This window comes from Eptesicus fuscus, chromosome 7 (assembly GCF_027574615.1).
Source record: "Eptesicus fuscus isolate TK198812 chromosome 7, DD_ASM_mEF_20220401, whole genome shotgun sequence".
In the NCBI taxonomy this organism is placed as follows: domain Eukaryota; kingdom Metazoa; phylum Chordata; class Mammalia; order Chiroptera; family Vespertilionidae; genus Eptesicus; species Eptesicus fuscus.
This window is the reverse complement of record NC_072479.1, coordinates 55533841-55548787: the sequence shown is the minus strand read 5'-3', so window position 1 is coordinate 55548787 and position 14947 is coordinate 55533841. Positions and strand designations below refer to the sequence as shown.

The 14947-nt window shown below is 41.8% G+C and overlaps 1 long non-coding RNA gene across 1 annotated transcript; it reads left to right on the top strand.

The window, feature by feature from the left end:
- Window positions 1-4235, top strand: LOC129149754 (uncharacterized). The gene is made up of 3 exons (XR_008556565.1): window positions 1-18; window positions 1549-1607; window positions 4183-4235. It is a non-coding gene; the product is annotated as an uncharacterized LOC129149754 (long non-coding RNA).
- The last annotated feature ends 10712 nt before the right edge of the window (window positions 4236-14947 follow it).

Below are 14947 nucleotides of genomic sequence, written 5' to 3'. Positions count from 1 at the left end.
GCCCCATATGGTAGAACTGTAAGTACTTTGACGTCTAATAGGAACCATGATGCTTTTCTTTTGGGCTAAGTTTGCCCCATTCTGTTCTCTGAATTGTCTGCTTACATCCCCGTTAGACTGGAAGCTTTAATGGAACAAGAATTGTGCGTGTGTCAGTTGGCACAACCCCAGACAAGCATTAGGAAAGTAATACAGGGAGGGGCAAAAGTAGGTTTACAGTTGTTCGTATAGAAAATAATACAATAATTAATAAATAATAATACAAGAATAAACTCTGTCTCCCATATTCACAACTATAAGCCTACTTTGGCCTCACTTGTACACTTTTAAAAAAATATATATATTTTTTATTTCAGAGAGGAAGGGAGAGGGAGAGAGAATCATTGATCAGTTGCCTCCTGTACGCCCCCCTACTGGGGATTGAGCCTGCAACCTGAGCATGTGCCCTTGACTGGAATTGAACCCCAGATCCTTCAGTCCGAAAAAGATGCTTTATCCACTGAGCAAAATCAGCTAGGGCTGTACACGTTTCTTTCTATTTTTTTTTTTATTGATATTTTTCAGAGAGGAAGGCAGAGGGAGAGTTAGAAACATCGATGAGAGAGAAACATCGATCAGCTGCCTCCTGCACACCCCCCCCACTGGGGATGTGCCTGCAACCAAGGTACATGCCCTTGGCCAGAATCGAACCTGGGACCCTTCAGTCCGCAGGCCGACGCTCTATCCACTGAGACAAACCGGTTAGAGCCGTACACGTTTCTTGATATGCAAAGAGACAATGTAATAATACTGGGGAGAAAGATCTTGGGAATGCTCAAATATATTTTTTCCAAGAAAAGGGGAGGGCCACTGAAATGGAGGTAAACTGATACCAAGGCCTCCCTGCTCTCCCACCTCTGAAAACCAGAAAAAGCTTCTTCTTCTTCTTCTTTTTATTTTGGTTAATCCTCATCCGAGGATCTTTTTCCATTGATTTTTAGAGAGAGTGGAAGGGAGGGGGAGAGACACAGAGAGAAACACCAATGTGACAGAGACATATCCACTGGGGGATTGAGCCTGCAACCGAGGTGTGTGCCCTTGACCGGAATTGAACCTGGGACCCTTTAGTCTGTGGGCTGATGCTTTATCCACTGAGCCAACCAGGAAAGTCTTCTTTTAAATTCACCCTCTATTGCAGTCACTTGAGTCTCAGTGATTGAGTACTGTCTTACTGATATGCCCAGTCTCACTTGGTTCCTGAGAATCCAGCATCCAGAATGCACTGTCTTCATTCATCAAGGCCCACCCAAGCCCTGCATACATTTCTCCAGCTCATTCTAACGATCAGTGATGTCCTACTCTTCTGAATTCCTGCGCTCATAGTCTGGACTAGACAGTCTAACACTTAATTATAACAGGGTATTTATAAAGTCCTTGTGCAACTTAGAAACTGAATACATTTGGATGTGCATATGATAGGAGCAACTATAAATATTTTATGAAAGCATAGCCCATAAAATTTTTAATGCTAACGTTTGCTTTTTGTTAATGTGCTTTTAACTTGCACAGGAAGAGTATGTGTTATACTGGAAAGAAGACCTGGGTTTGAATGCTGCCTCTCTCATTTGGTAAGTATGTGACCTTGGCAAGTTACTTAACCTCCCTGGGTCTCAGTATTTTAATCTGTAAAATGGAGATAATACCTTCCTCACAGATTTGTTGGGAGAATTAAACTAATGTACTAAATGTACAATTACCTACCACAGTGCTTGACTGCAAATATTAAAGACTCATTCAATCTGTCTGATAAATCTGAAATCTATTCAAATGTAATGGAATGTATTTTATAGGTCAGTTCTGAGCAGACATTAAAAGCCTTCCTTAATCTCCTCCCAGTACCCAGATTTCACTCGTCATAGCATTTATCCCACTGCATTGTATCTCCTTGTTTAATGCATCTCCCAACTAGACTACGTTCTGTGAGCTAAGGATCTTGTTTACTCCTGTTTTTCCATTGCCTAGCACATTGCCCACATCAGTGAATATTATTTCAATAAGTTGAGCCTTAAAAAAAAAGGCGATATAAATATAGCACAGTGATTTCTGAAGTGTATGACAAAGAATTTTAGTTTTTTTATTTAGCGAGATAGTCTTCTAGCAAGCTAGCATTTCTTGCTATCATGCTTTTAATGTCCATTCTATTCTTGAAATGTATCTGGAAATGTGATCCAATTACTTGTTAACCTGACCAAGCCCTACAGAACTATATTTTGTAGGTGTGGCAGAGACCAGTGTTCCAACATGGTCTCCTCTTCCTCTGTTTAGTAAATATGACCCCTGTCTCCCACACACTGAGTATTACCAGGATACATGGCTGCCAGCTGGATACGAGTCTGCTCAGCCTCTCTTGCAATACGGGGTGGCCAAATAACTAAGTTCTGGTCAATGGGATGTGAGTGAAGTTGTGTGTGTAACTTCTGGGTCAAGTTCTTAAAAGGGAAAGTTGATTGCCCCTACTTCCTCTTTCTTCCTTTTGCTTGCTGGGGCACGGTGACAAATTAAGCAAGCCACCTTAAACCAAGAGATGCAAGCCTTCTCTATTAGCCAAGGACCATCTATTTCTGCACTATCACTTTATTTGAACCACCTCTATTTATGGAGCTCTTTGTTATAGCGACATGGACTACATTCTTTGAATAAAGATTAAGATCACCATGTAATCTGTTAGCCTACTCTGAAGAATGTTTTCAAGGAGCTCAAAAATAAAACTGAGCCCTGGTTGGTATGGCTCAGTTGGCTGGGCATTGTTCTGTGCACCAAAAGGTTGCCAGTTCAATTCCTGGTCAGGGCACATGCCTGGGTTGTGGGCTCCATCCCCAGTAAGGAGGCAGCTGATAAATATTTGGCTCACATTGATGTTTCTCTCTCTCTCCCTTCCTCTCTAAAAATCAATAAAACATCTTAAAGAAACAACACTGAATAAAGTTTCAATGAAAATAGAATCTGCTGAAGTCTAGTGAAAACTGTGAAATTTGTTCTAGCATGAGCATATTCAAATTTCTTGCAGGTTTACAAACATCCTACCTCATCTATTTAGCCTAATATATTATTTATGATAACTTTGAAACCCAAGATGGATGATGTAATAGCCAATCTCCAAGATGGCCCAGTGATTTTCATCTCCTGGTATTCATGCCTTTTCTATGTTCCCTTACTACCTTGAATCATGGCTGGCCTGTGTGAACAACACAATACTGTGGAAGAGAGTCTAAAGCTACCACGACAAAAAGGAAACCAGGCTCATGTGGGTAACATCCCAGGCTACGTCAGAAAAGATATTGCTGTTTCCATCTTGGTCTTCCCCTTGGTTCACTTGCTCTGAGGGAGGCAGTGGCCACGCCATGGCACTCAAGTAGCCCCATGGAGAGGCCCATGTGGAGAGGAACTGAGGCCTTTCACCAAAAGCCATACCAGCTTGCCACAATTTGAGTTCACTTATATGAGTCATCTTGCAGGACAAAGTGGCCAACCCATCAAGTTTCAGATAAGTGCAGCCCCAGATGATACCTTGACCATGACCTCATGAGAGACATCAAGCCAGAGCCACCTACCTAAGCTGCTTCTGAATTCCTGACCCACAGAAACTGTGCGAGAGAATACATTTATTGTTGTTTTAAGTCACTAAATTTTGAGAATAATTGGTTATGCATCAATAGACAACTAATATAGACTATAAATTCCTTGAAAATAGCATTTGTTTTATACTTGCTTTACTTCAAGTTATGGCATCAACCATCTCCCTGCCCCTGTATTGGAGATTAAAGCATACTTAAACATCTGGTGGAATATGAGAGGTGAAATGACATTGCCCTTGAAATTCAGCATAATACAACTAGATGAAAAAACACAAGATGTTAATCAGTCAGAATATTCTGACCACTTTTTTCTTCCCTGAGGGTTTTTAAGATCCCCCAGGGTGGAGGTGAGGAAAAGGGAATAGAACCCAAGTGAGTATTGTTATTTGTCATTTTGGAGTTTCCTAAGACTCTCTGTTCTCAATTATTAAGTGGAATATTCTTTTAAGTCTGGGTATATAGGGAAGCTTTGGTACATGGGAATTTTCAATAGCCTATGGAAATCACCTATAGGCAAAGGAAGTGCGACAATGCCGGAGGGAAAGTAAAGGGATGTCTCTCTTCACAGGATAAATTCAGGCACTGTCCTTTCCTAGGGATCAGGTAAACACTGCTCAGGCACCCAGAACCAACAGAGTCATCCGTTGTGGAGATGAATGCGCAAGAAGGGACCTGAGTAAGGAAGGACAGCTCTGGGGACAATGAAGAGGAGATGAGAGACAGAACCACGTTAAACCCAAACTACGGGGTAATAAATGGATGGTACCCAGATGAGCATCATTTCCTTTTGACATGGTAGTTATTCTTTAGTTACAAGGTTGACTAGAGCCTCCAGCCTTTCGGTGTATAGAGGATTAGGAGATTTGGACCTCTGACCTTCAAATCCCTGTGGTGGTGGGTGCCTAGTGTGGGACTAGAGACAGTGGGAGTAGGGACATTGTGAACTCAGAACTTTCACTTCCCCACTTCTCTAGTACACGGTTCCCTTAGCTTGGCCATAGCTTATATGCCTGGCTCACATGGGGATCTATGGGCGCTATACTGGTAACCCTCAACAAGAGAAAGTCAATCACTTCTCAAAATTGAATAGCAGATGTGAGAGAAGGAAGATATATGGATACCACCTAGCCCAATGTCCTCATTTTATAGACAAGGAAACTGAGGTTCAGGGAAAAGAAATGCCTTGCCCAAGGTCATACAGCTAATGTGGGATATAATCCAGGTGTCCTTACTCCCAGTTAGCTCTTTCCACCGTGCCACACTTACCTTCACTTTACTTTCATCATATATTCCATTTTATCTCATTAACTATCAACTTTATTCTAGGTCATATTCAGGAAGGTCCATTTCCAGATCCCTCCTCCCCCCATTGGAAGGTTAAAGAGCTTCTGTTTTGTTTTTAGGTAAAGTAGATGTTACTCCTTTTCCCTGTCTCCCTTTCTCCTGTTGTTCTCAAAGAGGAACTGAGTCTATTTCTCCATACACAGGAGGATTCTCAGAAGTTCTGGGCTCCATTCAGTTGTGGCGGGGAAGCTGATGGGCACAATGCCTTGGGATGCCCTCCATGTTGGCAGGCTTATTGTACCCAACTGGTGGTCATGGCCTAGTGCCCATTGGCAGGGCGGATTCCCATCCATGCTTTAACTTGATGCCTGGCATCTGTGGATGCCAGACGGCTGACTGGCTGGATACCTATGCTGCCTTTTGCCTGGCCGGCTGGGCCTGGTTTATGTCACTTTCAGATTTGTGTATAGGAGGGTGGTCCCTCCATGGATTTGAGACACTGGAAGTTCTTGATTGGCAGGAAGGACACCTCACTGCCAACCTAGAATCTCTGATAAGAATCTCTGATAAACAGCACAGGACCCCCTGGACTCCAGGTAAGTGCTTCAGATGTCTCTGTGATCCCCCTCCTCTTCTCATCTTTCCTCCACCATAGAGATCTTTGTATCACCCCTTCCTAGCCTGAAACCAGAAGCTGACAGGTGACAGTCTCAGGCCAAGGTTTCTAAGAAAGTGAAGGAAGAGAAATGGGTATATGTGGGTTGGGATGAGTGGGGACTAGGAAGCAGCGAAGTACCCTGCTTACTCTCCCCACAGGCTTCAGAAGACTATGGAAGTAGTCATTTCCACTGCAGTCCCAGGCAGCCTTAGACTGTATCTCCCCCTGCTGGTCACCAAGAGATCAACAGCTCTGTCTCAGCTTTTTCTTTAACAGACTCAAAAAAACGATTCCATCTTCATTTCAAGGTTAAATTCTTCCTTCTCAGAATCTGTTGAGGTTACAGTTTCCTCTTTTGGGAAACTGCCTTTTCAGGAGACTGAATGTAGGGAGACCTGGCTATAATTCCCAGGGTATAAAGACCTGGGGTCCTTTCCCTTTCAAAACATCTCTGAGGCTAGAGCTTCACCTCCTTGCTTCAGTTGCTTTAGGTGTAGGGTGTTGAAATCTATGCCCCTCCCTCCTCACCCTGGTTAACTACGCCCACAGATAGAAGCAGCAGGTAGTGATGTTATACTTGGACATAGATCACAGGGTCCTTGTTAGCCTGATGGGAGGGAGAAGCAATTACTTATATTATCTCTGTCCCTATCTGATTGTGATAGGGGAAAGCCTAAGTGTTTTTCATACTCACCCTTCTCCTCTTCCCATTCCTTTAGAACCATTAGCTAATAGTTCAGTCCCTGCTGAAACCATGGGCTAGGAATCCTGAGACTCCCTGGGGCTACAGCTTCAGAAGTGAAGGTCATCTTTGGCAGGGAAAACTCTCAAATTAATACTTTATTTTTGGTGAAATGGGACAATGTCAATGAACGCCCTTCAGATTGATCAGGATGTACAACATCACTCCATGGAGGTTACAGGGCTAGGAAAACAAATCAGACCCAGAAATTTACTCTCCTTTCCCAGCTGACATTCTGACTTATCCAGGGTGAGTAAAAAGCAGTCATTAAAAAAAATTTTTTTGGATGCCTAACCTTGATGGAAAATACCCTTTAAATTTCTCAAATTTTGTCTTAAAAGGAAGACGTCAAGGAGTTAAGACAGTGTATGGGGATAATCTTATGCTGCATGTATTTCATGTCATTTCGGTGTTAGGTACCCTCAGTTTATTCATTAGAGCTGATGTGTATTGAGTGCTTAGTGTTAACACTCTTAAAAACTTAAATGCATTTCCCCCACTTATACCTTTAAATCATTGTATGATTGAGGTACTGCACCTTTATTATCCTCATGCTCTTAATCACTACTTTCCTACACCCTTTACTTTGTGATTAGTGTGTAGATTTTTAAATGACCTATTTGGGTCTTTAAAAACTCAGTGTAATTATCTTTCTTGTAAATGCCTTAAAAAGAGCCTTTATTCAAAGTGATATGTGATTGTAGAAACTTGATGCATCAGAATTGTGTAGGTGTATTGCGAAAAATAGATTCCAATGTGCTATTTCCAGATAATCTGAGTCAGGAAATCTGGACCAAAGCCCAGGAATCTGCATTTTAAAGAAAGTACCCAAGTACCTCTTATAGAGGTTGATAGGACTGTGCGGGTCCTCCATGTCCCCTGTCAATCTAATTTGATTGTCCTTCAAAATGACTGAGGATAATCAGAATTAGAAACTACATGTGGGCTTTGGAATTAGATTTTTTTTTTTTTAACAATAATATGCGTGAGAACAGTAGTACTAAGGCAACTTTTGTAAGCTTAACAATTTATCCTAATGGCCTTTATAGGTCCAATGCTGTCTTTCCTTTCTTTCTTTCTTTTTCTTTTTTCTAAAGATAGTTATGCAGTAAAATTTTGTAAATAAGTCATAAAAAAAAGCACCCAAGTAATTGTGATGTAGGTAATATTTGGATTATGTTTTTGAGAAATACTGTCTTTGAATATAAATGGCCTGAAAGTAGGACTGTAGCTATAACACATCTTCATGTGTACATCCCATTTAATTTGGCTGCATATCATCCTTGGCTAAGAACGAAACACTGCTCAGTCACTCTGATACATTTTGCACCAAGGAGAGGCAGCCCTATCTATTAGAAGCCCTTAGAAAAGAGGCTGTATGTTCTAAGTGTGTGTTTTTTTAATTTGAATTATCTCTGTGCAAAGACTTGATGAAGGCTGTACAGTTTTGACATATTGGCTTTAGTGATTCTGCAGTCTTCACTAAAGAGGGCAGAAAATAATATTATTTTTCTCTACCTTTTGAAATGCACAATGCAGGGGGCAGGGTAAAGGGAGGAGAGCCAGGGGCTAAGCTCGAGTTGATAAACAAGCTTTGAAGAAACTAAGAAAGCATTTTCATGGGGAGAAATGAAGGGCTGCACGCAGCTCCTGGACCCACAGCATTCTCTGAAGACAGCACCAGTCCCTGCTGGCTGTTTCCCATTCTGAAGAAAATAACAAAAAACAGTATTGGCAAAGTGACCCTGGGTTTGTTTGGAAATGGTGTTTTGAAAAGCAGTTTACATCAGAGAAGAGAATGAAGGAGAAGTCTTGAAGAAAGAAAGGAAAAAAAAAATTGGGCAAAAAATACAGCAAGCACCTCAAATAGCCCAAAGGAGGCTGCAGGGACCCGGAGGAAAACTATTTAATCCCCGGCCTAGCTAACAGCCTAGAGGACGCTTTTAATGCACTTTTTATAACAAGCCTGGCTTCTGAGGTTGTGATGAGCCTTCTAGCTCCTAGAATCAGTGATGGTTCTTTGAAAATTTTCTTTCTCCCTTAACTCCTGGGGACAAATTAACCAAAACCCCAAATTGGGAAACTAGGGAGCTTCCAAAGTTGCTCTTGGTGTTTTGATTCGATATGGTGAAGGCAAAAACCCTTTACTTTCTAGGTTACTTTCTTCCCCCACTGCTTCTCTCACGTCAGCTGGATGGTCTCTGAGAATAGTTTCAGGTTGATAGGAAAATTTTACAGAATGATCAAAAGCAAAGCAAGCCCTAGAAATGATTACATAATCTTCCTCCTCTTTACTTTAAAAATGCTTTTTTTCAATTGAATAACTAGAAAAACAAAATTTTCCAGTTGGACCAAACCACGGAGGTCATCTAGTTCAATCTCACTTTATAGAAGAGAGGAATGAGGTACAGAAAGTTTAACTGACGTATCCAATGTCACAGGGCTGTTCTTAGAATCAAGATAAGGCCGTCAAACTCCTAGTTCAATGCTATCTCTCTTAACTGCTTTCATAACCACTTTTCTCAAGTAGTTTTTGCCTGCCCATGACTACTTAGTACTCGGGTACTATAGCAACACATTTTTGGCTTTTTGGGAGGCACGTGGGGTGGTTGGCAATGGTACCTTTTTCTGTGAACTTTAAAAGTAACTTATTTCCTTAAAAAAAAAAAAAAAAAAGGCTGACCTCAATCTTGTCACAAAAACAAATATTCAAAAACCACAACACACCCTAGAGTAAACTCTCAATGCTCCAGGTACTGATTATCCAGTTTCCTTTTCCCTTCTCTGCAGACCATGCATTTGGATGTTTACATTGGTCAGTAGCTCTGCAAAAAGTCTGATACAATATATGTTGTGGGATTGTTTGTGGCAGCTTCTTGATCTCTGATTGTAGCTATGGTGCTATGTTCTCAAACTCAGTACCCCAGAGGCTGGCGCTCCCTTGGCGGATCCATTCGGTAGTGTTCTAGAGAGTCATTGCTATGTACCTTCTCCTCCAGCTACTCAAATGGTTTTGTAAGCACTTAATAATTCTGTCTTAAATTTCCTTTATGCTTAAAAATATCAAGATATTGAGAATGGCTTCTGTTTCCTATTCTAAATCCTATACAACAAGCGTGTCAAACTCAAAGGCTAACACGGGCCAAATAAACAAGGTTTAAGTTTATGTGGGCTGCAAAAAACACAAAAGCTTCAATTTTCATAGAAATGAAGGTTTATTTCGATAGAGACATGAAATAAATGAGTAATTGTTAACATAAAATAATAGAACATTTTAATAAAAATTAATATATTTTTTGAACATTAACTTGCCAGACACTAAAGAACTGCACAAATTAATAAGCATAATGCAAATAAACCTATTTTTCTTGTTTTTCTAAAGTGAAATATTTCCTGTTGCGCACACCAAACAAGTCAGTCCAAGATTAATGATGTGGCAATAGGCTGCTAAAATATTCGCTGCTAGTATTAGTGGAGAGAAATGGTGCGCCTGCACGTTAGGTGCCTAAGGGAAATGAATGCAACACGATTATAGTAACCAGCCATTAGCAAATGTTGTACTTCGTTATTAATAACTAGTAGCCCTGCGATGCTCTTCTGCCTCAGCAGCCCCGCGATGCTCCACGCTAACAGCCCTTGCCCCACGAAGCTCCACGCTCGCTGCCCCTGTCCTGTGACACTCCTCTGCCTCAGCCACCCGGGAAGCTCCACGCTAACAGCCCCACCCCGTGAGGTTCCTCAGCCTCCGCAGCCCTGCCCTGCCACACTGTGAGAGCCGGACCGGTCCTTTGGTTGTTTGGGCCCACAGCTCCCTCCTCCCAGCCGCCGCCGTGGGCAGCCAGGGGCCCACAGCTCCAACTCCCTCAGCTCCCTAGCCTGGCGTCCGGTCGAGCCTGCGGTTGTTACTGGTCATTACGGACCCAGGGTTTTTATATGTTAGGATTAGGATTACGTATAACAGGATTTTGTAAAAATTAAGTTATGAAATTTTTATTAAAACATTTCTTACTGTTGTACCAGCTGGGCCGCAAAAATATTCGTTGTGGGACCACGAGTTTGACATGCTTGCTATATAGGCATTTAGAAAATAATTACAACATAACTCATGAACAGTTCCAGTCAAGATGGTGGGGAAGGTGGATGCTGAACTCACCTCCTCCCATGACTACATCAAAATTACAACTAGATTAGAGAACAATCAACCTGGATAAACATCTGAAGAATAGCTGAACAGAAGTCCTGTAACGAAGGATGTAAAGAAGCAGCCATATGGAGATGTGAAGATGCAAAATGGAATGGCCCTGCACCCATGTGTAGCAGTTGAGAATCTGGAGGAATATTGCAGCTTCAGTGGTCCTCTCTGAGGAGCAAGGGGTCTCAGCCCCAGGCTAGGCTCTCCAGGCCAGAACACCAGTGCTGGGAAGAGGAGCTCATATAACATCTGGCTGTGATAACCAGTGGGGATTCTGTCTGTCCAGGGAAGATGGAAGGCCGCTTAAAGGGTCAACACACAAACTCTCACTTATAGGCACTCACCTTGGGCTCTGGTGGAGGGACAGTGGTTCAGGGGGCACCGGAAAAATACAGAGAGAAAAATACAGAGTTGTGTGGCTTCAGGGTGAGGGATGGCTGCCATTGTCCCTGTGGGTGAGCCCTCTGTCCACAAGACTAAATCTGAATCTACATTAGCCTGGTGAACTCCACTAGCTCCATCCTCATGATTCTGAGACCCAGTCCTACCCACGTGCATGGCCTGAGGCTCTTTTGGTGGCAACCAGCCTGGGCAATACTTTTTAAAAAACCCTTGAGCAATTTTGGTCAGGTTTGGGTTGGGGGGCGTGCAAGAGATATGCAAGGAGAAACTGAGTTGTGTGGCTTTAGGGGAAGGGCTGGAGGGTCAGCTGCACCGTCTCTGTGAGCCCTCCCACCACATGACCAAATCTGAATCTGTCTTAGCCTGGCTCCACTAGCTCCACCCTGATGACTCCCTAAAACCCTGCCCCACCACAAAGGTCTGCAGGCCCCAGGCGGTGGCAGCTGGCCTTGGTGTACCCTGAGATTTTGCTGAGTGGCCTCAGGGCCCAGCACTGGTGCCAAATTTGAATCTGTATTAACCTGGCTCACCCTCGTGACTCCCTGAGACCCTGCCTCACCCAGCTCCCATACTGACTGAGGCTCTTTCAGTTGGCAGCAGGTCTCAGGGTCCCTTGGGCCTCTTGATGATCTCCCCCAGGCTCAAGACTGGTGGCAGCTGGCTTTGGTTCATAGTGTGGCCCCTCCCATGTGCATCCAAGTGCAAGATAGGCAACTACCAACCACAGATCACTTTGTAGCTCCAAATAGGTAGCCCTGGGCTGGTCTGACTTCTGTGGGCCCAGAACCAACACACCTGGTAGTTGGTTTCAGACCACAATAGAGCTCCACCCAATTAGCTCCATAAGTGGCACACCCAAAGGGAGGTCTTGGCAGGCATCAGACCCTGCTGGGTTGAATCCCATTCCATGTGGTCAGCTCCCACAAAGCAGCCTATACACTGTGATCATGGCCAATCCTCACAACCAGCCAGCCAGCCTGTGGGGCAATCCCACCCACTGACACGCTAATAGCAATCAAGGCTCAACTACAACAGGATACACACAATCCAAATAAGGGATACTGCTGGAGCACCAGGGTCAGGTGACCATGGAGACTCTACCACTGGGCCCTGTAAGACACCTAGTACATTAAGGCAACCGTGCCAAGACTGGGAGATGTAGCAGATCTACCGAGTAAAAACACAGAGAGGCAGCCAAAATAGGGAGACAAACATATCCCAAGTGAAAGAACAGGAGAAAGCTCCAGAAAAAGAACTAAATGAAATAGAGGTAAACAATCCATCAGAAACAGAGTTCAAAACACTGATTATAAAGATGCTCAAAGAACCTAGCGGAAAGAGTAGATAAAATGAGTGAGAACTTCAACAAAGAGTAAGCATAAAAAGGACATAGAAACCATAAAAAAAGAACAAGTCAGAAACTAAGAATATAATATCTGAAAGGAAGAATACACTAGAAGATATCAATAGCAGGTTAGATGAAGCAGAGGATAGAATCAATGATTCGGAAGACCAGGTAGCAGACAAAAACCAATCAGAACTGCAAAAAGAAAAAAAATCTCAAAAAAATGAGCATAAAAAATATAAACAAGCAAGCAAGCAAACAAACAAAAAAGAGCATAGTTTAAGGGACCTCTGGGACAACATCAAGCATAACAACATTCACATCATAAGGGTACCAGAAAGAGAAAAGCTAGAGCAAAGGATTGCAAACCTATTTAAAATATATAATTATGAAAACTTCCCTAATCTGGCAAAGGAAAAAGATACAAATGCAAGAAGCACATAGAGTCCTAAACAAGATGAACCTAAAGAGGCCCACACCAAGACACATCATGATTAAAATGCAAAAGGTTAAAAACAAGAGAGAATTTTTTTTTTCAAGATAGATTAAAAAATTTTAAAAAAAATTGATTTCAGAGAGGAAGGGAGAGGGAAAGAGAGATAGAAACATCAATGATGGGAGAGAATTCCTGGGAATTGAGCCTGACCAGAATCAAACCCGGGACCTTTCAGTCCACAGGCCAATGCTCTCCACTGAGCCAAATTGGCTAGGGACAAAGAGAGAATTTTAAAAGCATCACAAAAAAGACAGTTACCGCCGAAACCGGTTTGGCTCAGTGGATAGAGTGTCGGTCTGCGGACTGAAGGGTCCCAGGTTCGATTCCGGTCAGGGGCATGTACATTGGTTGCGGGCACATCCCTGGTGGGGGGTGTGCAGGAGGCAGCTGGTCGATGTTTCTCTCTCATCGATGTTTCTAGCTCTCTATCCCTCTCCCTTCCTCTCTGTAAAAAAATCAATAAAATATATATATAAAAAAAAAAAGACAGTTACCTACAAGAGAGCACCTATAACACTTCCAGCTGATTTCTCAACAGAAACTTTTCAGGCCATAAGAGATTGGCACAAAATATTCAAAGTGAAGGAAAAGCAAGTACCTACAACCAAGACTACTTTGCCCAGCAAGGCTATTAGTTAAAATTGAAGGAGAGATAAAGAGCTTCTACCAAAGCAAGACCCATATATATGCTGTTTATAAGAGACCCACTTCAGATTGAAGACACACACAGCCCTAGCCAGAATTTCCCAGTGGTTAGAGCCCTGGCCTGAGCACTGAAGAGTCTCGGGTTTGATTTCCAGTCAAGGGCACGGACCTGAGTTTCAGGTTTGATCCTTGGCCCTGGTGGGGGTACATTGCGGGAGACAACCAATAGAGGTGTCTCTCTCACATTGATGTTTCTTTCTCTCTTTCTCCCTACTCCCTCTCTCCCTTCCTCTCTCTCTCTAAAAAACTCAATAAAAATATTAAAAAAAAAAAATAAAAAATAAAAAAAATCCTTGGGTGAGGATGGACAACAAAAACAGACACACATACTGAAAGTAAAGGAATGAAAAGACATATTTCATGCAAATAAAAATTTTAAAAAGCTGGGGTAGCAATACTTATATCAGACAGAATGGACTTTAAAACAAAGGATAATAAGAGACAAAGAAGAACATTTCATAATGATAAAGGTATCAGTCCAATAAGATGATATAACCCATGTAACACTTATGTACCAGCATAGGAGCACCTAAATATATAAAGCAAATATTGAACATAAAGGGAGAGCCTGACAGTAATATAGTCATAGTAGAGGACTTAAACATCCCATTGACACCAATGGAGCAATCTTTCAGACAGAAAATAAACAAGGAAATACAGTCTTAAGTGAACATTAGACCAGATGGATTTAATTGATATTTTCAGAGCATTTCACCCCAAAGCAGAAGAATATACATTCCTTTCAAGTGCACAAGGAATATTTTTTAGGATAGATGACATGATAGGTCACAAAACAAGTCTCAATAAATTTAAGATGATTGAAATCATATCAAGCATCTTCTCAACCACAATGGTATAAAACTAGACAGGAATTACCAAAAAAAAAAAAAAAAAAAGAAAAGAAAAGAAAAGAACCCACATGGAAATACAAACACATGGAAGCTAAATAATATGTTACTAAACAATGAGTGGGTTTAACAATAAGACCAAGGAAGAAATAAAAGGTAGCTTTGAGACAAATGAAAATGAAAACACAACAACCTCAAATCTATGGGACACAGTGAAAGCAGTCCTAAAAGAGAAATTCATAGCAATATAAGCCTACTACTTCAAGAAACAAGAAAAATCTCAAATAAACAATCTAAACTTACACCTAAAGGAACTAGAAAAAGAACAACAAACAAAGCCCAAAGTGAGTAGAAAGCAGGATATAATAAAGATCAGAGTGGAAACAAATGACATAGAGTCTAAAAAAACAATACAAATACAGCATAGGGAACATAGTCAATGATATTGTGGTGACTATGTATGGTGCTTGGGATAACAGAGGAAGCACTTTGTAGGGTATAGGATTGTCTGATCACTAAGCTGTACACCTGAAACTGGTACAAAATAGTACTGAATGTAAACTGTAACTGAAAAATAAGTAAAAGTTAAAAAATAAAAAAGTAAAAATACGAAAGATCAATGATACCAAGAGTTGGTTCTTTGAAAAGACAAATAAGATTA